Source organism: Canis aureus, chromosome 15 (assembly GCF_053574225.1).
Source record: "Canis aureus isolate CA01 chromosome 15, VMU_Caureus_v.1.0, whole genome shotgun sequence".
NCBI lineage: Eukaryota > Metazoa > Chordata > Mammalia > Carnivora > Canidae > Canis > Canis aureus.
The window spans coordinates 10619310-10644455 of record NC_135625.1 but is presented as its reverse complement, the minus strand read 5'-3'; the positions used below and the strand labels follow the sequence as shown (position 1 = coordinate 10644455).

The 25146-nt window shown below is 47.5% G+C and overlaps 1 long non-coding RNA gene across 1 annotated transcript; it reads right to left on the bottom strand.

Moving 5' to 3' along the window:
* Positions 1 to 2346: 2346 nt before the first annotated feature.
* On the bottom strand, positions 2347 to 4841 carry LOC144284250 (uncharacterized). Its single transcript, XR_013352613.1, has 2 exons — positions 4009 to 4841; positions 2347 to 3433 (listed from the first exon to the last, which is right to left on the bottom strand). It is a non-coding gene; the product is annotated as an uncharacterized LOC144284250 (long non-coding RNA).
* Between the last annotated feature and the right edge of the window lie 20305 nt (positions 4842 to 25146).

The following is a 25146-nucleotide window of genomic DNA, read 5'->3' as shown; positions in this document are numbered from 1 at the left end:
TCATTTCCCATTGCCTGGGCCCCTGAGCTGTATCATGGCTCTGTCATGCTATTATCTGAAAGTCACTAACTCTTGGAGAATATAAGCAGAGGAGGTTTGGAGACAAAAAACACTGTTAGGAAAATGCCCCATTTTCTGTTACCCATCTCCTGTTCTGTTTCACTGATGAAGTACAGATGGTTCTAAACACCTGGAAAGCCCCTGACTGCAGTTCATCCAAGTCCATCTTACCAGACCTAGGATGTGATGCACACAATCAGGAGGGAGCATTCAGGTACCAGGGAACTATGGTCTCTCAAACACTGACTATCCCATAGGACGTAGTGGGATGTAGGTAGTGTAGGTCGTGGAGTCTTTGGCCTATGTGTAGGATTCTCTCAAGTGCTCAGTTTCTCAAACTGAATAAGTCTTTTATAAACTTGTTTTGTTACCTGAGGAGACTTGGTTCAAAAAAGAATAGATTTGCACGAAGATAGTAATGGTTCTCATGGGTGATGGTGTCCATACAGACAGGTGGAAAATGACTTCATTTCAGTCCGCACTCACCAGGACTAGTAGAATGTCCCTGCATCATGAGGACATTTTAATACCTCCCTACAGGTATCTGAGGACAGGGGTGTCCTATGATAGCAGAACGGCCTTCAAGGGAGGACAGAGAGTCCTTGTTATTTTGGATGCTCATGGAAGTGGGCAGTTTTGAATGGAAGTAATTGTCAAATGGGAACATAAGCTACGGACACTTTGGCAATAAAATGGAACAGCAATCTTTCAGGTCAGTTAAAGTGATTTTGACTAGATTGACAAGAAGTTGGTTTGAACGAGGACAGGGTATTTTGTCTGAGAACTTGTTTCAGACTCTGCTAACTAAAGTGAAACTCAGTCATTCTGTTCTGAGCTCCCACAGGCTTCCCATCAGGCTGTGGAAACTGCCATGTTCTATGTTACTTTGCTGGACATGTATTTTCCAATGAAAGTCTGAGGTTCTAGGGCACCTGGGTGGCTCAAACGGTTAAGCATCTGCGTTTGGCTCAGGTCATGATCCTGGAGTCCAGGGATCCAGCCCCGTTTTGCTCAGCAGGGAGTCTGCTTCTCCCTCTGCCCCTGCCTTCCCACTTGTGTATACCAGCTCTCTCTCAATTGAAAAACAAACAAACAAACAAACAAATAAGTAAATCTATCTATAAAGTCTGAACTTCTCTTTCCCGAGCAAGGAGGTGAGCCATTTGTTATGTTCCTCTCAATATCTCCTTTTCAAAAAGTGCAGGACAGTGAAATACCACTGGGCTGAAAGACAGAACTTCTAGATTTGAGTGCTGAAGCTCCACTCTGGCTTCTAACTGGAAGTGTGGGACACAGAACCAGGGCACTTTCAAATCTCAGATGCTCCTCTGGTCGGTGATCTATAGTTGCCAAACATCACTATGCAGGAGATTTGATCGGACATGTGGTTTTAAAAATTCAGATTCTTAACTTAAAATTCCGAATATGAAAGTGTGAGAGTCAGGAACAGACCTCTGATTTTCAAAAATATTCTAGGTGACTAGAATCAACTTTCTAAAAAAGATTTTTTTTTATTTATTCATGATAGACACCGAGAGAGATGCAGAGACACAGGCAGAGGGGGAAGCAGGCTTCCTCTGGGGAGCCCGATGTGGAACTCGATCCCAGGACCCCGGGATCATGATCTGAGTCAAAGGCAGATGCTCAACCATTGAGCCACCCAAGCATCCCTAGGTGACTGGAATCCATTTGCCTCTAGAAACACTGATTTATATTACCTCCAAGGCCACTTCTAGCTCTAACATTTTAATATTCTAAGAATTCTTGTAAATCTGAGTGTGACACTTATCCTTAGTTTTTATGATTGAACAAGAAACCCGGTCTGTGGGTGTGTATGCGTGTGTGCATATATGCATAATATGTAGCATGAAATGTAGAACCATATCCAATCCCTAATTCTTGGTAAATGAGAACAATGTTAGTGAGGAGAGAGAAGGGAGGAAAAGGTATGGCACAATTTGCACATACTGGGGAATAATCTATGTACATTTATGCTGTGAGGGAATTGTGTGATTTGTAAGGGACAAGAAGCCTGAGGAAGTCATTTTTAACTTGAGTGCCTGAGTAAGTGGTAACAATATTTACTAAGATCTAGAACAGTAAATGAAGATCAGTTTTGGAAAGGAAGGGATAAAGTGCAATAAAAACTAGTTATTTGTGGGTGCCCATCAGAGATCCAGTTAGGGAAGACCAATGCCCTGTAAAACTTTAGCATGAAGTTGAAGTCGGAAATACAGTGTAGGATTTTTATCAGACAAAGCTCATTTAGGTCAACAAAAATCATGCTGGGTATTCAGAACACGAAATTTAATGCAAAGGATTGCTTACACAGGTAGCAGATGGTCAAATGTCCACAGAGATTAATAACTACGGGCCCAGAGGAGGAAATGGGAAAGGCGCTATCAGCGGCAGGGGTCCGAAATCCTGGTGTTAGCTACCTACAGCTGGAGGCTGGATGTGTGAGTATGGGACACAGCACAGCTGGTGCTCAGACCTCTAAGTCAAGAACAGCTCATGAATGATGCTTAAGACTTTAAGGAAGGAGTGCTCCATGGCTGGGGCCCAGACAAGTGGGGTGGAGACATCCTGCAGCCAATGTTCAGACTTTTGAGGAGAAGATACGGCCAAACAGGGGCCATGGAGAACCAGGGTACACAGCAAAACAGGTTGTGGCCCAGCCATGCCTTTATGGGTGCTGGGTGCTGTTAGTTCCTTCAAGGGTTATTGCAAGGCTGCTGAGAAAGCCAAAAGGAGTTGGAGCCTGGAGCCAACCATCTGTTGCTGTTGGGGTGCTGCTGGCCAGAGCTGGAAATGAAAGGGACTGTCTTCACCCTTCATCTTATTTTCCTGTCTACTGCCAATGTCTTGCATTAAAGGGGCTAATGGGAAGCAACTGGCCTCAAGGTCTGGAAGATGCAGTGTGCAGGGCATCCATGCACTGCCGTGGAGTGGAGTAGAGAATGGAGGCTTGGAGCCTGGAAAGGCTGGTGAGGAGATAATGCCACATCAACAGGAGAGGCTGAAACCACAGGAGCTCCTGGAATTGCTTAGAGACATGTGTAATATGAAGATGGATGAATCCAGGGTGTGTGCAATCGCAGGAAAGGGAGAACATAGGAGAAAAGGGAAGAAGAGAAAGAAAGTAGCTGGAAGACTTCTATCTTCAAGGGCAGAGGAGACAGGAATGAAGGAGGAGACAGACCACATTGTGAAATGCTTGCGATGTATCGAGGTAACAAGAGATACCAACCATAGATTGCCGAGGGTGCCCCTGGAGTCTTTACAAAGAGCATGGTGACCAACACATGTCTAAGAGGTCATGGTCTCCTCATTAAGAGAAATCCCAGCAGGCTGAAGGTGGTAGAGGATGTTTCTGTAAGTCGAGAAGCAGAGGAAGACACTATACACACCACTGTTAATTTTGCAAGGAAACAGGAGAAAAAAAAAAAAAAAACAGAAAGAACAGGGTATGAGGCCTAAATACATTTAGATTCTCAAAGGCAGTTAGTTTTATCTGAGGCCTGGGTAAGCAACTTCTGGGAAGACCCCAGGACCTGTGATACTTGCAAAAAGAGAGCTTCTTCCACCCACTCGTCTCTTGTGTAGTTTTCAGAATAAAAAAATCAGCCCATTAGCCATGAAGATATGTAGCAGCACCAGAACATTTTTTAGAAAAAATGTTTTGATTTCTTATTTTACAGCCTTTATAAATTGGCTCATCCTTGGAAGTAAGTTGTGTTTTATTCTGCTCTCCTTTATTTACATCTCTACAGAAAGTAGGCTTAGTCAAATAGGTAAGGACATTCTCCAGACTGAGCCAAGGGGCTGTCTTTCTTCTGTTCTGGAGCAGTGTGCTGTCAGTCTAGGATGACAGTGGCCTGTGACATATATATTGCTAGCCCTGAAAGCTGGGAGTCTGAATTTTGGCAAATAAGGGCAAAAGCAAACCTGTGTGCTGTTACCATCAGCCCAGACAAGCAAGGATCACAAGGTCACAGGAGGGATCTTGGAAAGTGTCCAACTCTTCTGCAGCTGTTTCCACTTCTTCTTCCACCCAGCTGCTCACCGGAGCTGCTATAAATAATCCCTGTTCAGGCTTCTGCTCTCAGCCAGGGCCCCATTTTGTGGACATGCTAAGAACAAAAGACCAAAAGCCAAAGTGTTGCTGTGACTAAGCCGGCAACAGTGGCATCTTCTGGGGTCTCTATCTCCTCCGCTGTAATGAAGGTGTTGAATTAGACTATCTCTAGGAACCCTGCTCTTGAAGAGGCCATGACTGCTACATTCTCACTACAAGAGGCCAGCATGAAGACGCTACCCAATCTTTGGCCAGCTTAAACTTTGACACAGGCCCTTTTCATTATGGCACTTGATGTTCCAGATTGAAGAGGGAGGGGAAGCCATGCTAACAGCTATCTGTGAAGGAGCCGGAGAAGCATGAGCCAGCAGGACTGCTAAGGTGGCCACAATTTGTGTCCATCACGTGGGCATGTACTATGTGGTTGAGTCGTCTCATATTACAGAGACCAGAGTCTGAACGACAAAGACCCAGGGTCACAGCTCTGTCTGAAGCCAGGGTTTTAGAACATTTCAACCATGGTCCCACCTTTCCATTCTACCTGTTTAATCTGTTAATCTGCTCACTCACTTTATCAATCCATAAAATAATTAAGGGGGCCTCTGCCAGCAAGTGAGGATTCCGAAGGTCACCATAACACAGTGCCTTCCCCCAGGCCCCTCACGGCCTACAGATCATATTTCTCTGCAGTGTCAGAAGCTGGATTGACAGCTTCATTCAAAGAATGCCCATGTTGGAGTTCAAGAGAATAAATCCAGAGATGTTTGCCGCATGGAGCTCACAGCCAGAGGATCTTTGCTTCTCACTTCCTGTAGCTCCGGCTTGGCTTTTAATTATTCTTCCTTTTTTTTTTTGCAGCAAAGTGGCGTCAGTTCAGCTCTACAGCCCCCAATCTTATCTTCAAAGGAAAGGCACTCAACCTCACAGCGACCATCCATCTCTGACACTGCATCCTTCTGTGTATAGCTCCATGGGCTGTGTGGAGAAAGCAAGGCATCAGTTATCCAGTACTTGGTGACCAGAAAGCAACATAACATCACCCAGGCCAAAATCACAATTCCCTATTACCGAGTCTCCTGCAGACACCGAGTACACGCCTGGTGATCAGAAAAAGCACATGTCACGTGAGCAGCTGTATGGGAGCTCAGATTCCCTGCACAACTTACACAGTGTCCCTACTGGGTATTCAATTCCTTCTGCCATAGTCATTTCTAGGATATCTAGAAGCAGAGTATGTCTTCCTGGGATGGAGGCAGTCTACTTTCTAATTTTAATAACATTCCTTCCCAATGCGTGATTGTTTTCATGTCTCCAAATTAATAGTCTCAGATATATGACAAAAGGTAAAGATGGTGCTGTTTATACTGTAGGCAGGTCAACGATAGGCCACATGCAACAATAGACCACAGCCATGTGGCTGTGGAGTTTCAAGATTTTAGGTGCAAAGATAAAAGAAACCTGAGGCTGATCCATTCTGTAAGAAATATCAATGAATAATGGGTTTAATTCTGGAATTCAGGGTGATGTGGACAATGAGTTTTTCTTCAGAACAAAGATTAAGATGAAGAGAGTAAAGGTATTTTGAGATAAATGATTGAAAAAAGTTTTTGGTGACAGATGTTCTCAGGAGAAATAATACAAAGAACTGGCAGTCACTCCCAAAGGGAACTTGTTCTTGGAAAATACAGCTTTGAGGAGGAGAAAGAACACATATTGCTGTCGTATACCTGAGATAATACCATGCTGAAGAAACACTGAACCTGTTCTACCCCAGTTAGGACTCAGACCAACAGAAAGGAATTGCACAGCCTTAGATTTCTGCTCAAAGTAAGAGGAAATTTTTAATAGAGTCCAAAGTTGAACTGGGGATATTGTAATAGACTACTGAAGTTCATCAGGCATCTAGCCAATAAACTGACATGGAATACTCATAAGGTGTTTAAATACTTAATTGAGGCAGATAATAAGAATGAGAATGATGATTAAAAAAACAATGATAAGCAGACAATAATAATATTGTACTTTCTCAGGCACAGAGGATGTGCCTGGCTTTGTTTAAGCAGATTATAGAAAGAGAGGGATTGTTAAACCTTCCCAAACAGTTGTTTCTCATGTCAAACAATGAGTAATGGGATCTCTGGACAACACGAGGAGACTCAGCAAAAGACATCATTCCTAGGCCCCATGTCTCTGTATGGTTGCTCAATTTAGAGCTAATGGCAATAAAAATGGGGTCATAGTTTGACGATATTCATGATGTAATATTCATTTTGTCAATTAAAACTTTCAGTTAAACACGGAGATATCATAAAGAGCATCCTACACAAAAGTTTTTTTAGACTCCATGGTTTCAGAATAAATATCCTAAAACATGGTGGCATAAGAGATGACACTTTTATTCTCTCAGTGTCCAGGGACGACAAGTGAACATCAAGTATTCAGCAGGGCCCCAGGGCTTGTGCAGCCCAGTCACTGACCAAGGCCTTGCAAAATTTCTCTTGGCCTCTGTTTAGTAAAGAAGACAAATGGACTTAGGTTTTCACCTTTCCTAAGGCTTATTCAAATTCATAAACTGGAAATGGTCATGGTCACAGTAGGAATTAATTGTCTTGTCGAATCAAAAATCATTCAGCAGAGACTACCAATTCTGTAAACAGAATAAGCCATAATGACACTTCCAAACCACGAGCTAACCCCGTGCCTACCTGCCTGCATCTACAACTGCCAAAACCATAATGTGTAAAAAAGGTGCAAGCCTACGACATACTCCAATTAAGTCAAAAGTATATAAAGAATATTGGTGTAGAATTACCTGAGGAAAAATTAAAATTTGGCATAATAACACTGGATTTAAGATATAGACCTGTCAGAAAGGAGCTTTAAAGGAATGTTTCCCAAAAGCATAAAACCATCCAGAGGATTTCACTTGCTGTAGACCCGAGACACACCTAGGCAGACAGTGATATTCATTAAGACATTCATCATCTTTGTATATTGGATTCATAGTAGACAGAGATGAAGGTATAGAAGCAAAGCATGGACACCATATTCCCAAATAATTGGTTACAGCTACAAACATTCTGGCTGGTGGGGATAAGGTGTTCCTATGTGATACCTGAGCTCTTTTGGGGGAATGATCTTCCCTGTCCTAGATCACTAATGTCTAACTCTCCTTGGCTCGCTTGAGGTTACTCAAAAAGAAAAAGGACACCCATTAAGATTTCCACTAAACATAGAAACACTGAAGAAAGTCTGTTCAGAAATAGGTAGAGGCAGTTAGGGAGGTTGAGAAATATCTGAAAGTGTTGCCTGTTGTGGGAGGCAAGATTAGGAGCTGGTCTGACCTGAATGGTCTCTGTCTGGGAGGGACCACACCCAAATCCCGTAATCCAATCTGGCAATTAGAGTGGATTAGAGGACTTTGTGCCTTATCCCAGGGCCCAAAGCCATGAAAGGTGGAGGTGAGGGTCACTATCTGACATTTGGAAACTGGCACAGTGAGAGGAGCATCCCTTTGCGACCCGAAGCTCCTGGTTGACTGTATCTTGTGGACACTGTTTCTGCAGACATGGAGGCTGCCCACCTCCACCCCTCAGAGGAGCCTCAGTTCAGCGTCTCTCCCAAACCCCAGTCATGCTGGTCAAGGAGAGGCGGTGCTGAAGTCCACGGAGGACCCTCTGTGCCCGAGACGACATCCCCTGCATCAAAGACGCTCTCCTCCCCGACTGACCCGTTGGCTCCCGCATCAGCAGGGCTGCCTCCCACCAAGACGCCTCTGAGTTGGAAGAGCCTTTCCCAGGTGGGAGCCGGGCTTCAGAACATGGGCAACACTTGCTATGTGAATGCGACCCTACAGTGTCTGACCTACACAGAGCCCCTCGCCAGCTACATGCTGTCCCAGCAGCACGGGACCACCTGTAGGAGGCAGACATCCTGCATGCTGTGTACCCTGCAGGCTCACCTGACGCGGGTTCTCTGCCATCCTGGACGTGTGCTCCGGCCCCTGCCACTCCTGCTCGCCGCCTTCCACAGACACAAGCAGGAAGATGCCCATGAGTACCTCATGTTCATTCTGGATGCAATGCAGCAAGCATGCTTGCCTGAGGACAAGCCTTCAGACCCTGAGTGTCCTCAGGACAGCACCCTCATCCAGCAACTCTTTGCGGGGTACTGGAGGTCTCAAATCCAGTGTCTCCACTGCCAAGGCATTTCGAGCACTCTGGAACCTTACCTGGACATCAGCCTGGACATCGGGGATGCTCACAGTGTCAGCCAAGCTTTGGAGCAGTTGGTGAAGCCCGAACTGCTGGAAGGTGAAAATGCCTACCATTGTAGTAAGTGTCTGGAGAAGGTGCCTGCGTCCAAGGTGTTGACTTTGCACACTTCCCCGAAGGTCCTCATCCTGGTCTTGAGACGATTCTCAGACTTGACAGGCAACAAAATGACTAAGGAGGTGCAATATCCTGAGCGCCTTGACATGCAACACTGCCTGTCTGAGCAGAGGGCAGGACCCTTGGTTTATGTGCTCTATGCCGTGCTGGTGCACGCTGGGAGGAGTTGCCACAGCAGACATTACTTCTGTTTTGTAAAGGCAGGAAATGGCCAGTGGTATAAAATGGATGATGCTAAGGTCAGCACCTGTGATGTGACTTGCGCGCTGCGCCAACCTGCCTATGTCCTCTTTTATATGCAGAAGACTGATCTGGAGAGAGACCTTGGGAGGGAGTCAGTCAAGGAGGGAAGACTCGCATCTCCCGAGGCAGACCCCACAGTGGTGGGTGAGGCCTCAGGAGAGCCGGCAACGGATCCCTCTGTGAACCTTCCTGAGTTGGAGGAGCGTGGGGAAGAGACCTCAAAGCAACAAATGACATTAGACCAGTGGAGATGCCTCCAAGAATGCAACCGCCCTCAGCCTGAACTCAATGTCAGGAGAAGAGAAATTGCTCTTCCTGCGAACGCAGTCATCCTTCACCACTCCAAATACAGACCTGAGACGCCGAAGAATCATTCTCAGGCGACCGTCGACCTGCTCACCACTGCGGCTGGGATGCTCCCACCTCAGGTGGCCGGTGACGTGCCCAAAGTCCCGCGTGTGCCAGGGAGAGCCCGACCTACCAAGAGGATGAGCAAGAAGGGACAGAGGTCTGGGGAAGCAGTCCAGGGATGTGTCTCCTAACTTTGGTGCACATGGGCGCACACACCCACACACACAGCGTCACTCACTCCAAACCCGAACACAGTCCCATACTGGAATTATTTTGTGTTGTGTGAAGTGTGTGTTCTGTATGTATGGAAGAACCATCTATCTGGTGTGTTCATGGGATATGGCCTTCAACTGAAACTAGAGGACACTGATATTTAAACCTGGGTCTTTGTCATGATCTTATATTGGGATAGTGTGAATTTCATATGGGGTCTATCCAGGAACCTGCCTCTCCTTCAGCCTTGGGGAGAGTGGGGGCCACTTGCAGGTGAGAGGCAGTGAGCAGTCAGGGTTGACAGTGGATATGATGCTGAGGACCTGGGGTTGAAGTGAGTATGTTTGACCCTCTCGTCATGGTCCCCACTTCCCAATGCTTTTCTTCTATTTATATTGAAAGAATATTTGTCTGAACACATAAGTATGTGTTGGGTCTTGCTAGCGATGTGTCTTGGTCATTGCTTGGAATTTGTAGGAAGGAAATTAAGTGCTTTTTTTTGGGGAATAACTGCATCCAGCCTGATTGAACCACAGTGATTTTATTATGTTCCCTCACTCTCTCCCACATTAAGACTGAAGAGAAGCAAACTAACAAGGGCTCTTATTCCAAAGGGAAACGCCCAGCCTCCCACTGAACATAACTTTTTACAACTATTTTGCTACCATCTGCTCTGTGGCACCTCCTGACCCAGAAGCAGTGGACTCTGGATTTCATACCAGTTCAAATTCAAATTAGGACCTGGGTTGATACCTCTGGAAAACAGTGCCAAGTTCATGAATCTAGCAAAAGCTTTTTGAGGTCAGGTTATAGGTGTTCTGTGTTATCATTTCATTTCTTACAGAGGAGTTTGACAAGTTCTTTGTAGAATGGAAATTGTTGCATGACCAGCAAACGCCTCTGAGTGTGACCGTAGATGTGCAGTTGTAACATCACATCATAATGTTATTTTCACTCTGTATCCAAACTTGGACATGCCACCCTTACTAGAGAGTAAGGGACAATAGGATCTGTGCAGAAGAAATCAGGCTTTTTTGTAGATTTTCATGTACCTAAGACAGATTAGAGATATAAAGTGTCAGGGTTTCTTTCATGTCTGGGAATTGTGTTTCTTATGGCCAATACAGTTTATTGTGTCGTAAAGAGTGAGGGAACCTGTGTGCATGTCTTGCCAAGAGTTCCGTAAGAGGACCTGCAGGTATCCCCGTCCTCTGAAGACTGTCATAGGGAATGAGACAGCTTATGGACTCGGGGACTTGTCCTCCACAGCAGAGGACCCTGAAGAGGTGTCTGTTGGAATGAGGATATGTCCCCACCTGGACTGATGTGGTGAACCAGCAATTCCTCCGCTGAACTGGATGGAAACGGTCAAGTCCACAACGTGCTGGGTGTCCTGCTTTTGTGCGCCTACACATACACTCCCCCCACTACACAGATGCTGCAGTTTTTCTTTAGGTAAATCTATAGGAATGTCAAATCGTGCTTCCCTATCTAGAATGTCAAGTTTGTCATAGTGAAATCCATTTTCTAACAAATGTAGGGAAATCATCCTGGCAATTTGTAACCTGGTTGTAAACAGAAATTAACAAGTTAATCTGAAATTGTTTATAAATGTCTGAATTTCTGATTTAGAAAAAGATCCCATCCATAGTTTTGCAAATTACACCATGTTTTCTTCTAGAAGACATTTTCTGTACTTGTTGATATTATTTCTCTCAAATTGTTATGTAGAATATTGCATCTGCTTTGTTTCTTTTTGCTCTAAAATATTATTACGAAGTTTTGTGGTTTTTTATTCTTAATAAAAAATTCCCACATATAATTTGGTGTGCAGGCTTTTTCTCCCCAGTATTTCAGAACCTTGAAACAGTTATTTTATTTCCAGGCTGGCTCCTCACAGAGGCTTCTTTGCCTGCTTCCCCTGAGTGGAATTCCACAGCCACCTCTAGGTCACCTGCAGCTCAAATTCATATCCTCCCCCCATGGGAATTTCTCACTCCTACTCACTGGCTCAATATAGGGGAAGCGCCAGCAGCCATTTAAGAGGAAATGCAATGGGACATAGGGACATTATTCTTCAGGGTCTCTTCAATTATGAGATCTCTGAACAGGAAGATGCTTGTATGAGAAATTAAGGGGGAGGGAGTAGATTGAACGAGAAGCACACCATCTCTATCCAAGGCTTGCAGAGACCCCTAGGAGGGATGATGGGAGATGGTTGGATAGCACACTGTGGGGACTGTGGAGGCTGGACAGTCAGAAGATGGATTCTCTGGTTAGGTGTCTGGACGTCAATGCTCATCCTGTCCAGGTATCCATTAGTCACTCGAGGGGTGTCTCTCTATATCAAGATCTATTAGTCATGAGGATAGACCAAAGAATCTGTAGAGCCTCCCACAGAACAGATTCACGAGTTCTTTTTCTTTTAAAGATCGATTTATTCATTTATTTATTTATGATAGACAGAGAGAGAGAGAGGGGCAGAGACACAGGAGGAGGAAGAAGCAGGCTCCATGCCCGGAGCCTGACGTGGGACTAGATCCCAGGTTTCCAAGATCACGCCCTGGGCCAAAGGCGGGCGCCAAACCACTGAGCCACTCAGGGATCCACAGATTCGTGAGTTTTTTCCTGAGAAACTGGAATTGCCAATCCTGGATGGAGTTCTAGGGGGACCTCATAACTGTTTCCAGGCTACAATGTGTTGAGACCTGGCTCCATCAACCTGTGGCAAAATGTCAGGCTGGAATTGTTTTCACAATAGAAATCTGGGCTGAAATTGGGTTTTGGGGACAGCACCAAGGGTAGATTCCATGGCAGGATATGGAGGTTTAATCTGGGAGGCCACATCCAATCAATGATCTGTGAGCTTGACAAGGAGGGTAGGTTCCTGGCCATGGTGGGTGAATGTAAGCAGAAGGATTTACCTGACTCCCCTTCCTGAGCTTTTGTGTTGTCCAGCAGGAGAAAACAAAGTCAGGACTTTTCACAGGTGATATCTTAGGGCATGTGTCTCGTGGCAGGTTTGAGCTCAGGCAGGAGACAGGAAACAGCTTCTAGGGAGATTGCCTCCTCCCGTGAGGTGTGCATCATCCCATTACCAGCTGCTCCAATAGAAGACACCACAGATGGACCACATCTTAGCTCTGCCTCTCCACTTCATAGAAATCAAGCACAGTAAAGGCATGGAGATGAGAACAATCCATAACACAGTGATATTATTAAAAGTGCTCATCTTAATGGGAAAAGAACCCCACCCCTGCGGTGATTAGGGGACATAAAATACATTAGCCTCCTGTTACCAGAGGGCAAGATGAGAAGGTTTCAATACAGTGTTTTAGTTTCTTTTGAAGAAGCCATTGCATTCACTCTTCTGGCAGTGGACCGAGCTAATCCTGTCTTCAGAGTGTAGGATAGAGGGGTCATTCCTCAGCATCTTAAAAGCCATCTACGGAAAGCCCACAGCAAACATAATTCTCAATGGGGAAACAGTGGGAGCCTTTCCCCTAAGATCAGGAACAAGGCAGGGATGGCCACTCTCACCCCTACTATTCAACATAAGATACCTAAGAATCAACCTCCCCAAAGAGGTAAAGGATCTATACCCTAAAATCTACAGAACACATAAGGAGATGGAGGGAGACACAAAGAGATGGAAAAATATTACAAGCTCACGGATTGGAAGAAGTAATATAATGAAAATGTCAAGGGTACCCAGGGCGATTCACACATTTAATGCAGTCCCTATCAAAACACTGAGGACTTTAGAGATTTGGAACAAATCATCTTAAGATTTGTGGGGAAATAGAAAAGACCCTGAATAGCCAGGGGAATATTAAAAAGAAAACCATAGCTGTCTTTAAAATTTTTAGTGATACTTTGTGTGATACACGATTTGGAATATATGTGGAATCAATACATTTTGTTGCATTAGGGCTTTTTTCATTTGGAGACATCTCAGTAAATCAGTTCCACATGGTGGCTCTAGCATGTTGGGGCTCACATGCCAGCGATCACACAGAAGCAAAGAATTGAAGGACACATGGAACCTGAAGACTCCATAAGCAAGGAAGGGAATTCGGGGAGAGAATGGAATCTTAAGAAATCCCTCACGGAGGAAGAGCATGGAGTGAAGACACTCTGGGTGCAGAGACGGGAGACGGTGGTGGATAAGGAAGAGCCCCGCTGTCAGGAGGGAATCCGATGCTGCCAATTCCTTCCAATGTGGCTGCTTTTGCCCTTGGAGTGTTCTAGATAATGTCTGCTTGAGGGCAACCTCCCAACTCAGTGACATTTTCAAGACTTTTCCAAAAATGTGGTTTGGTTCTGGGGTTTTCTGTGCACAGTCTGGATCCCTGCTCAGTGAGAGGCTCCATCTCACTCTCCAACTGGCACAGATCTATCCCCTTAGCTCTCTACTCAGTCTGATGAATAAATAAAATTTAAAGAAACCCTGATATTTTCTCCACAAAATTCAAACTGTCTCATTATTTTCTAATAACTGTGATTCATGAATGTTATAATTCATTCTGAAAGGAAATAATGGAAACATTAAATGCATGTATATGTGACCAAAGTTTGAAAGAACACGAGAACGCTGCCCAAATCATAAGAATCAGCATAATCACACATTAATTACCTTTCAACAATGCATTAGTCAATCGTGCCCCAAAGGAATATAATTGTTACATAGCACCCATTAGTTAACCTCAAAACCCACATTCATTCAGTTGAGAATATCTTTCTGAGGTGTCACGCAAGGACCAAAATTGGAGTGGAAGTGATCTGAAATCCTGTGCCCACCTCTTCTTTGTCAGGAGATTGTCACACAGACGGATGACAGTAAAGTGTCTGGACAAGTTAGAGTTGCTGGGATATGGAGCAATTCCCTGCGGGAGATGGGTCCTTGCCAGGCACCTGCTCTTCAGTCAAAGGTGGGGGTGGATTGTGAAGGGGCTGTGATTCAATCAACATGATCTAATCAGGCAGGATGCATTTAACTCCTGAAATATAAGCATTTCATTGCCTCTTTGCATTTCCAAATATTATCAAGCACTGGGTTTATGGGTTGACTTCTCAATATATATTTTGTGCCCATAATTTCCTGAAAAGAAGTCTGTCGCCATACAAGGCTGTAGGTCATCGACTTACACGGTAGTTTGTCATTTCTTTGTGTAGGTGCCCTGGGTTTTCAAATCGGTGCTGGTTGTATATGACCAAACACATTGCTGCCAACACTCCACCCACGCTGGTTTGGACAAATGGTCTTTCAATATAAAGAGAAGATAAGCAATGGGATGAGGGATGCATGAGGACATGGTCAGACATGCTCACACTGACCCCAGGTCCTCAGCATCATTTCCACACTCAAAGCTGCCTCTCACTGCTTCTAATCCTTTCACCTTCAAGTGGCCCCATTTTTCCCCAAGGCTGAAGGAAGGGAGGATTCACCCAATGTGCATCCAACTGTGCTAAATCCATCTATTACTAATATCCATAACCTATACCTGTTTGTTCAGATAACTCTGTCGTCTTCCATATCTGGATGAGAGTGGATTTTCCTTTGGGAAGATAGGTTTGGGTTTGGTTTGGTTGTGCTTGGTTGTTTTAGGTTTGGTTTGGTTTGGTTTTTTGATGGCAGGGAAGCAAAAGACAAGTGAGGTGACTAGAGGGGGAGAACAGGCCTGCTCAGGACTTCCGTAGCCTTTCTCCCTGGTCTCCCTGTGCACATGGATGGAATCCCCTCCACAGCGCATGAAGTCCTAATTGTGCTGGAGAGCCCAGCATTAAGGCCCTTTGCTCAAGCCTGCCTGCCTCCTCACCCCTGTGCCCTATATTCCTGCAAGTCCAAGAATTCTTAGACTACTTTGCTTGTTCCAATCCCAACATGCCCCCGTGAGGATAGACCTTCGTACCTTTGGACCTCTGGGATTTTCATAGGCTTCCAGAAAGTAGGGAATATTTCTTTTCATGTATGCATCTCTTGAGGGCCCAGGAAGCCTCACATTCCTCAGAAGCCATGAGATAGCAATACGGTGGCATTCATGGGATGAGACAGGGGCCTGGCTCAAGGGGCCAGACTCTGATCCGGGTCACATAATGATTGCATGAATGGGAGTTACTTAGGGCTTGGGGGTGGGAGAAGGATCCCACACTGTGGCTTTTCTACTGCCTTTTGACATTTTAAACCCTAGTGTGCTCATAAAGGAGCTCCTCTACCCTCCACCTACAGGCATCTGCACAGAGAAAGGGAACACCCTTAAGCAGATGCTCTGGAGTGAGAAAAGAGCAGTCAGTTGTTTTTCCAAAAAAGAACAAAAAAAGAAAGAAAAAGAAATTCTCTGAATACAAATATGGAAGTGCTTGGTTTGGTTTGTTCTCATTTGGCATGGTGTTGTATTGCTTTGTTTCCATGGGCCCATATCAGAGATATCCCTGAGAAAGAGAGACTGAGAGAGAACAAGAGAGAGAGAGAGAGAGAGAGTGAGAGAGAGAGAGAGAGAGACACCGTGGCCTTGGTTTTGTGGTATTTAGACGACTTGTCAACCATTGCCTCCTTAGGAAATCATCAGGAGGGTAAAAAATCTCCTTGCCCAGGTCTCAGAAAGGAGGCATCATGATCCAACATTAAAGTGGGATCCAGAATATGTATAGAGGGAAACCACCCACTCATCCCATTACAGACCAATGAGCGACCCAGGGCCCATACAATACACAGGGCTCCCTCACAGGGTGCACACGGTCAATGTTCCCTATGCAGTACTTCACGAAGGAGACTGGGTGTGCAGGAGACCCTCAAAGTCTACAGATTCCCCAAAACTATCAAGCTGTTGTCCCGTCTCAGTTAATTAAGGATGGAGGAATTAAATTAACTATAGAGAGTTTCAGAATTGCTGAGATTTAAAAAAAAAAAAGAACACAAAATCTTAAGAAACACATGGAAGCATTTCATCGGTGCTAACATTTTATTAAGGGAAATAAAACACTACACACAAATCTAAATTAATGCTGAGAATAACTGAAATGCACAGATGAAATATTGCCCACCACAATTCCCACAAAGCAACCACCACAGTCTAGAAAAACTCATCTCAGGAGAAAACAATATGTCCATTTGCAGGGCCCACAGTGGGTTCTCGATGCCAAAACCCCAAAGGCACACATGTGTACACCACAGACACATTAACATCTTAGATTCTATTTCCAATGGAGTAACAAGTGCTGATTCAAATTTCCCTCCATTTATTGGAAAACCTATTTGCAGAAGAGAAAATTGACATTCCAGAGGGAAGACTACCCTTTGCCACAGCACACAGATTTCCCTAAAGAAAAGTGCAAGGTGTGTTTTCGGGGGTGGGTGTCTGTGCATAGCCCCAGAGGCATGAGAGGCAGCACGCTGTGGACCCGGGAATTTCCATGCAAAGCAGCTGAGCAAGGGCTGATTCCCCACATGAGTCCAGGACGGGCCACATCCTCAGGTCCTCAGTCACCCTGTCAGGGTGCAGTGGGGTGGAGGACAAGGGTCCAAGGCCAGGAGCAGGCTCATTCGCTCTCAGTGTCTTCTGAGGATGAGGACACCTGTAGGTCACCGTGGAGGACACTCCAGGGGCCACAGACACAGGCTCCGTCCGACAGGTGGGGGGCAGGAGGGCCCTGAGCAGGGCCTGGCTTCTCGGGAGGAAGGAATGAGGGAGCTGCGAGGAACCGGGAGCTCCAGCAGCTTCTGTCCAATCTGGTGAAGACCATTCTCAGGGGCTGAGTGGGGGCCCACGCAGAGGGCGGCCGTGGGAGCTTGGTGCACGTCTGCAGCGTCTCCAGGTGAGGTGTGGCAGGTGTGGGCTGGGGGCCCTTGCTCGGATGGAGGGCAGGTGTCTTCCTGGGTTGGGGGGGCTCGGCTGTGCATCCACGGGCACGTCTGCTTCCTGGAGGACACAGACTCCCTGAATTCCCCACAGGGCCTCCCTGGATGCTCCTGCGGGTGTGCTGGCTGGGGCTCCACCACGCTTTCTTTCATATATTCAGGGTCCTGTCTAGGGGCATCTGGGCACATTTCTTGCTGGTGTCTGGAGGGGCATTTGGGAATTGTCTGTAATGCTTTGCTGACAGCGGGACGGGTGTTCTCCTCAGGATACTTGGGTGGTGCCTGGGTGTGTCCCAGCCCATGGCCCTGGGAACTATCCTGGGAACCCTCGAGGGAGACTCTGCAGAGCCTCTTGTCTATCTGCTGCACAACCAGGCTATCAGCCCTGTCACAGGGTTGGCGAGCCGGCTGAGGGGTGTCAGCGATCGGCACTTCCTGGGCACCAGGAGGTCCACCAGGTGGGCTGAGGCTAACTTGAGGGCTTCTGAGATGAGATGTGCAATGGAACCAGACACTCACGACTGGGTTGTCTTTACGCGGTTCCATCGGCAGGGCAGGCTCAGGGATAGAAGGCCTCCTGGTGGTGTAGACGGGCATCGGCATGTGTGGACGCTGTGGGAAAAGAGAACACACGGGACTCCATGAGTTTGGCCCCGGCACCAAGGCAAAATGAACACTCAGGAAAGAAAGAAAGAAACCGACAAATGGCCAAGACCTTAGTAACCACCCCCTCCCCCGGAACAGGGAAAGAAAACGATGGGATCTGTTGACCTAGGAGTAGGGAATCTGGCTGCAGGGTTGTTCTGGAACAAAGGCCTGACAGGATGCTGTTGATGCACTTGAGAGATGGGTGGGGGGGGGGACACGCAAAGTCCTGCCTCACAGCGATGCTTCTCCATTGGACCAGCTCTTCGATCCGTTCTGCTCATGAGGCAATAGGAGTCCTGCTGCTGTAGTCATGGTGGCAGCTCCTGAGAGGGGATGGGCAGGGGGGTAATGTGTCATGAAGGACAGAGACATGATCTCTGAGGATGGTATGTGCTCCAGGAGTGCCCGCCAATGTCCATCACATGCCAACGAGCCATGATTCGCACAAATACAAGGCATAAGGCAACATAATAGGCACCAAGGAAAAAAAGGGTGCAATGACCATGCTACTCAACTGCCACTGGTCAGAGAGGAAGTGGAGCCCCGCCTCCCCCAGGAGTCCCGTGGAGCCCAGCGAGTCCCCAAGGGCACAGCCCGGGAAGCAGCACACACTCACCCTCACATAGTCACAAGATTCCGTGTCTTCCTTCCAGGTGCACTTCTGCCCCTTCGGGGTCTCCTGGGGAACCTGTGGAGCAGGGCCTTCCTCTGCTCGGCTTCTTGCCTGCATGAGAAATCAAAGCATGGAAAGGAGAAGGAACTCCCTTCCCTGGCTTCCAGCCTGACACCTGCTCAGGGCTTGGGCCAACCTGGTCCTTTCCCTCCTCAGCCACTCTCCGCCCACCTCTGCCCCACTCTGACTACGGTGACCTACCAGGTCATCCAGGCAGTTTGTTTCATGCAGAGCCTATGAGAGAGTCTGCCTTGGCATGTGCCAAGCTCCATACATTCACTGGTGCAGGGACACTTGTCCAGCCACAAACCCCACACCAAATCAGCAGGGACAGCTCCATCACCCAAATGTGGACCCTGTTAGTCTGGGAGCTCCTCTGCCTGCCTCGCCCAGCCTGGCTCTGCCCGCAGCCGCCCTGCACACTGTGCATGCACACGGACTCGGGGTCTGTCGTATCAGCCCTGGCATTCGGGTCACAAGCCCCATTCCTCACCTTCGTCTCTCTGCCTTCTCCCTCTCAGCCTGGTCCAATAGCCCAGCCTGGTGCCGCTGGTCCCACTGACTCCCTGGCTTCACATTCCCTTCAGCCTCCTGGAGCCCAAGGTCACAGGAACAAGGGTCGTGCCCCAGTGTTTTATGGGGCATCTGGTGCTTGATGCCTTGTGTCCAAAGGCCCCACAGTCCCTGCACTTTACCTGGGGGAGGAAGGGGCAGGGGTCAGTGCATCCACTCAAATGCCAGTGAACCTGCCAAGCACATGAATGGGAGGCCATCCTCATGGAGTGGCACATCGGATGAGGACAGGGGACATCCTATCTGGCTAGTGAGGTGTCAGTATAGTGAAGACCTCTGGATGCTTACTCCCCATCCCGTGGAAGGGAGGAAAGGGGAAGAGGGATTGGAGGTGTCAGGTTGAGGACAGGTGGAAACATCATTAAGACTGGGGACAAACACAAGGCTCGATCTGATCTTATGGTGCCCTGGGGCTGATGCTCAGAGCCTCTGAGTGTCCCAGTGTGTAGCCTGGGGGATTTCCTGCCCATGTCACGATGGACAACTGAGTTCGGGTCACGATCTTCCGGGAGCCTAGCCTGTCGCAAGACTCCTGGCAGAGCTCCTGCTTCAAAATCTATGCCAGCCTCCCCACTCACCCTGGGATCCTCCTCCTCTGGACTGGGAACTCCGAGGGCCAGTCCTGCTGTTTGTGGCCTCTTGCCTTTCTGGGGTCTGAAGGGACTGTCGGGCCCAAGCTGGGCATGACCGGCCGCCATCAGTCCCACCTTCTGGAGGGACAAGTCAGTCTGCTTCGGGGATGGGTTTCGGGTAGCCTGAGGGAAAAGAAACACATGAGTCCTCTTCACCATGACATAGGCCTGCTCCCTGTACCATCTTCCCAAGGAGGCCTTAGCGAGCTTCAGGACAGTGGTGCCAAACACATTTTTGCCTGTCACTTCTCTTTCCTCCATCCTGCCTACTCTCTCCTGGCCAAGCCACATCCCCGCTCTGAGGAAGGCCGCCCTTAAGGAAGGACTCTTGTTGACACTATCATTAAGACTCTCCAAATCCCCTATGGGAGCAAAACCAGGGACAGGACCTCTCCCGATTGAGGTCCAGTGGGATGCACCATGGAGCACACAAAGGGAAAAAGGGTCAGGAAAGTGGGCTTCCCTCTCTCATATCTGAATGCCCCTTGTGACAGCAGAGGAAGCCATAGTTAAGTCCAAATTCATTGGGAAAACACATTCTCCTCTTCTCGATGGGAAGCTGCCCATCTGAACACTTCCATTCCATGTGTGGGTGCCAGTGCCCCAATTAACTGCCATTGATGGTTTGGCAGTTGAATTTCTTTTCACCTTGGGAACCAGGTGATTCTTCTTTTTGAAAAAAAGGTCAATTTTTATGGGAGAGAGTGTGTGTGTGTGTGTATGAAGGAATGTGATCACCTGAGCTGTAGGAAGGACAGAGGGAGATGGAGACACTCAGTTATCAGAAACCCAGTGAGGGCCTGGATCCATCTCCAGAGCCTGAGATCACGACCCGACCCAAGTCAGTCCCTGAAACAATGGAGCTGCCCAGGCGCCCTGATCCTGTGTCTTCTCTAGGCCTGCAGGGCCCACTGAGACATTTACGGGCCTTCTGTCCCTGCTCGTCCACCACCCCCACACCAATGTGACACCTGAAGCCCCATTCCACTGGCATGGAACCTCCGGGTGTCCAGGGCATTCACAGCCATGCCTTGGCTCAGTCTCTGTTCTCAGAACATGTTAGACCAGAAAGTCCTTAACCCGTGGAGGAAGGGCCAATCCCTCCATCATTTCCTCACTGTCCCATTGCTCGGTCAGGGAAGGTAGGACCAGTGGCCCGAAAACTCACCTGAACTGCAATTGTGGTCCTCACGCCCATCAGGAGAGGCTGAGAAAGGTCCTGGACAGACTCCACTACAGGAGACTGTGTGTCCCGTGGGAGAGAGGGATGGTCAGGAATGGCCACTTCCGTTGCTCCCGGACTTTTATACTGCCCCAAGGTCACGTGATGTTTCAGCCACTTGAAAGACATCCACCTAATCCTCTTAGCTGCTGCAGGGATTGAGCCAATCAGCAGCTTCAACAGGCTAATGATGCTGTCATGAGAGCGATTTCTATGACTGTGTGTGTGTGCCTGTGTGTGTGTGTCTCTGTGAATGGAGGTGTGAGTCCATGCGGATTTGGTGGAGATTGGAATTTCTGCAAGTGAAATTATATTGGTACATTTTAGCGTGGGAATTAGCCTCAGGACTCATGTTTCCTGAACTATTTGTATTTTACCAACACTTCTGCTGAATTTAGACCTAATGGTATTAAAAATTGGGTCAGGATTTGAGGTTATTCAAGATGTTATATCCATTTTCTCAACTAACTTTTAGTTAAAAACTGAAATATCATAAAGAGCAAGATCTTCCAATCGGCAATAATCGCTTGATTGGATTAAGGGATTTGGGTGTGGTCCCTTTCTCAGAGAGACCTTTCAGTCCATCCCAGGTCCTAATCGTGGCTCTCTCATCAGACAGCACCTTGAGGTCTTTCTCAACCTCCCTAACTGCCCCTGCTCCTTTTTGAACAGAATTTGATCAGTTTCTATGTTCAATGGATATATCTCTATGAATGTCCTTTTTCTTCCTCAGTAACCTCAAGTGAGCCAAGGAGTGTTAGACGTCAGTGCTCTAGGACAGGGAAGATCACTCTCCCAAAGGAGCTCAGGTATCACATAGGAACACGTTCTCCTCACCAGCCAGAATGTTTGTAGCTGTAACCAATTACTTGGGAATATGGCATCCATTGCTTGGCTTCTACACTTCCATCTCTCTTGACTCTGATCCCAATCTACAAAGATTGTGAAGGTTTTGATGGATACCAGTTTCTGCCAGGTGTGGCCCGGATCCACCACAAGAGAAATTCTCTGGCTGGTTTTATGCTTTTGGGAAACATTCCTTTGAAACTCCCTTTCCTACAAGAGTCTATATCCTTAATCCAGTGTTTATATGCCTCATTTTAACTGTTCCTCGGGGAATTCCACCCCAATATCCTTTATATTCTCTTGATTCAGTTGCAATATGTTGTAGGCTTGTGCCTTTTTCCACATTGTGGGCTTGGCAGGTGTAGATGCGGGTAGGAGGGCACCTGGTTAGCTTGTGGTTTGAAAGTGTCGTTATGGCTTCTTCCGCCTACAGAATTGGTAGTGTCTGCTGAAACATTTTTGAGTCGACATGACAATTCATTCCTACTTGTGACCATGATCCTTTGCATTGGAAAAGGAGGCATCTTTGTGCAGGTTAGAATAGTGAAGAATAATGAAGTTTAGGAAATCGTATAAGTCTTAGGAAAGGTGGAAACCTAAGTCTATGTGTCGTCTTTACTGACCAGAGGCCAAGAGAAACAGGAACATTTTGCCAGGCCTTGGTCAGTGACTGGGCTTCACAAGCCCTGGGGCCCTGCTGAATTCTTGATGTTCACTTGTCATCCTTGGACACTTAGAGAATAAAAGTGTCATCTCTGAAGCCACCATGTTTTCGGGTATTTATTCTGTACCCATGGAGTCCAATTAAAAAACATGTGTAGGATGCTCTATATGATATCTCCATTTTTAACTGAAAGTTTTAATTGACAAAATGAATATTACATCATGGTTATCCTCAAACTTTGACCCCATTTTTATTACCATTAGGTCTAAATTCAGCAGAAGTGTTGGTAAAATACAAATAGTCAGGAAACATGAGTCCTGAGATTAATTTCCATGCTGAAATGTACCAATATAATTTCACTTGCAGAAATTTCAATCTCCACCAAATCCGCATGGACTCACACCTCCATTCACAGAGACACACACACACAGGCACAAACACACAGTCATAAAAATCGTTCTCATGAGGGCATCATTAGCCTCCTTGCTGCTGATTGGCTCAATCCCTGCAGCAGCTAAGAGGATTAGGTGGATGTCTTTCAAGTGGCTGAAACATCACGTGACCTTGGGCCAGTATAAAAGTCCCGGAGCAACGGAAGTGGCCATTCCTGACCATCCCTCTCTCCCACGGGACACACAGTCTCCTGCAGTGGAGTCTGTCCAGGTCTTTTATCAGCCTCTCCTGATGGGCATGAGGACCACAATTGCACTTCAGGTGAGTTTTCGGGCCACTGGTCCTACCTTCCCTGACCGAGCAATGGGACAGTGAGGAAATGATGGAGGGATTGGCCCTTCCTCCAAGGGTTAAGGACTCCTTCTGGTCTAACATGTTCTGAGAACAGAGACTGAGCCAAGGCATGGCTGTGTATGCCCAGGACACCTGGAGGTTCCAATACCAATGGAATGGGGCCTCAGGTGTCACATTGGTGTGTGGGGGGGTGGTGGACGAGCAGGGACAGAAGGCCCGTAAATGTCTCAGTGGGCCCTGCAGGACTAGAGAAGATACAGGATCAGGGCACATGGACAGCTCCATTGTTTCAGGGACTGCCTTGGATCAGGTCACGATCTCAGGCTCTGGAGATGGATCAAGGCTCTCACTGGTTAACCTGATAACTGAGTGTCTGCTTCTCCCTCTGTCCTTCCTACAGCTCAGATGATCACTCTCCATTACACACGCACACACTCTCTCTCGTAAATAACTTACATTTTTCAAAACAAGAATTACCTGGTTCCCACAAGCTAAAAAAATATATATATTTCTCAGATTTGGTGGGGCTGTATTGGGGACATTGCCAAGAACACATGAAATGGAAGTGCTCATAGGTTCAGATGGGCAGCTCCCCATGGAGTAGAGGAGAATGTGTTTCCCAAGTGACTTTGGACTTAATCATGGTTTGCCCCGGAGGGGCATTCAGATATTAGAGAGGGAAGTCCACTTTCCTGAAGCCTGTTCACTTTGAGTCCTCCATGGTGGATCCCTCTGGACCTCCATTGGGAGAGCTGCTCTCCCTGATTTTGCTTCCAAAGGGATTTTCGAGAAACTTAATGATAGTGTTGGCAACGGTCCTTCAAGGCAGACTCAACAACCTTCCTTCTTGGTGGCATCCATCAGAGCAGGGATGTGGCTTGGCCAGGAGGGCATAGACAGGAAGGAGGAAAGAGAAGTGACCGGGGGAAATGAGTGTTTGGCACCACTGTCCTGTGGACAGGCTTAGGCTCGCTAAGGCCTCCTTGGGAAGACGGTACAGGGAGGAGCCCTATATCATGGTGAATAGGACTATTTTGTTTCTTTTCCCTCAGGCTACCGGAAAACTATCCCCGACGCAGACTGACTTGTCCCTCCAGGACATGGGACAGATGGTGGCCTGTCACTCCAAGCTTGGGCCAGATTGACCCTTGAGACCCTAGAAAGGCAAGAGGCCACAGACAGCAGGACTGGCCCTCAGAGTTCCCAGTCCAGAGGAGGAGGATCCCAGGGTGAGTGGGGAGGCTGGCATGGGTTTTGAAGCAGGAGCTCTGCCAGGAGTCTTGAGACAGGCTAGGCTCCCGGAAGATCATTGACCGGACCCTGTTGTCCATCCTGACATGGGCTGGAATCCCAGCAGTCTACACATTGGGACACTCAGAGGCTCTGAGCATCAGCCCCAGAACATCATAAGATCAGATCCACGCTTGTGTTTGTCCCAAATCTTAATGATGTTTCCACCTGTCTTCAACCTGACACCTGCAATCCCTCCTCCTCGCCTCGCCCTCCCACTGGCTATGAGAGGATGCATCCTGAGGTCTTCACTATGCTGGCACCTCACTAGCCAGATAGGATGTCCCTGTCCTCATCCCATGTGCCACTCCTGGGGATGGCCTCCCATTCATGTGCTTGGCAGGTTCACTGACATTTGAGTGGATGCACTGACCCCTGCCCCTTTCCTCCAAAGGTAAAGTGCAGGGACTGTGGGGTCTTTGGACACAAGCCATCAAGCATCAGATGCCCCATAAAACAGTGGGGTGTGATACTCCTCCCTGTGGCCTTCCGTTCCAAGAGGCTGAAGGAGAATGTGGAGCCGGGGAGTCAGTGGGACCAGCGGCACCAGGCTGGGCTATTGGACCAGGCTGAGAGGGAGAAGGCAGAGAGACGAAGGTGAGGAATGGGGCTGGTGACCCGAACACCAGGGCTGATATGACAGACCCCGAGTCCGTG